Here is a 1,145-nt window from a genome sequence, read left to right on the forward strand (position 1 = left end):
TGCTATGAGCTTGCCCTGATAGTTCAAGAAATCAGATGTTTCCAATTTTCTCCAATACTCACAATACTTCAGATCTGAATGCGTAGTCATTTTGAGGACTGCGAAAGGGTTTTCGTCAGTCCCGTTAAGATCACCTACTCTGCCCGACATTAATACATATCGATGGATTCAGGCAACATACACGGTGTACATGCAGGACACCACGTGTATGTGCAGAACTCATGCTCAATGCATGCTGGGTGTCGCCAGACATTTTCGTTTCAGTGAGAAGTAGATCGCCTCATTCAATTTCATAGGATTGTTTTAACATGCAGTTCGACAGCGCTAACAGGCAGGTAGAGTTTACTTTCGTGGTAGATTTGGGCATGCTCAAGCAATTGACTGATATTTGGCAGTGTCGCTAATCAAGTAGAGAGTGTATGAGTTTCCTCGAATACAGCCTCTCTCCCACTGCCCCGGTGGCAGACGGCTGGATCGATCTATGCTGTGTGTTGAGAACACCGACCAGGGGCTTTTGAAATTCAGATTCTACCTTCCCCAATTGAGAAGCACACGCTGCGGCGCGGAAGTAACTGTCAGGCGTCAGAGATAGCATCATGAATTCTTCAGAAATTGATCCACAGTTGTGTGAAATGGGCACACATGGAAATAGAGTCACTGGAAACGCTTGGATACTCGGCACACAGCATAGAGTTAATGGTCTGACTTTAGCAAGGCTTGAAAACCTTTCACGGTTCACAAACTAGTTAAATGGTGCTGAATTCTTAGAGCAGCAGGCCCACAAATGAATCAACGGCCAACACTTACTTGTGACACAACACTAGATTTTAACAAAGATTTAAGCTTCTGGTACACAATTGCAGGACAATGAAGAGCTTGCCACTTTCACAAATTAGCTGCAGCCTCTTCCTGTACGAGAGAGCTTGGAAGGATCTGAAAATGAGATACATCTTGTTTAAAATCCGAATGGAAACTCTGTATTTCTGTTTTTCCCAGAGTTCAGTACAAGCTTGTTTTTTATTTACTATTTTTTTTTTTTTCACATTCTAAGGGCCTAATTCTGTAGTCCTTAATCAAGTAAAACTTCCAAGGTTTTGGTCATCTATGCTTCCGGCGCAAGTTTTACTCAAAAATGGACTGCTAAA

Source organism: Crocuta crocuta, unplaced genomic scaffold (assembly GCF_008692635.1).
Source record: "Crocuta crocuta isolate KB4526 unplaced genomic scaffold, BGI_CrCroc_1.0 scaffold531, whole genome shotgun sequence".
In the NCBI taxonomy this organism is placed as follows: domain Eukaryota; kingdom Metazoa; phylum Chordata; class Mammalia; order Carnivora; family Hyaenidae; genus Crocuta; species Crocuta crocuta.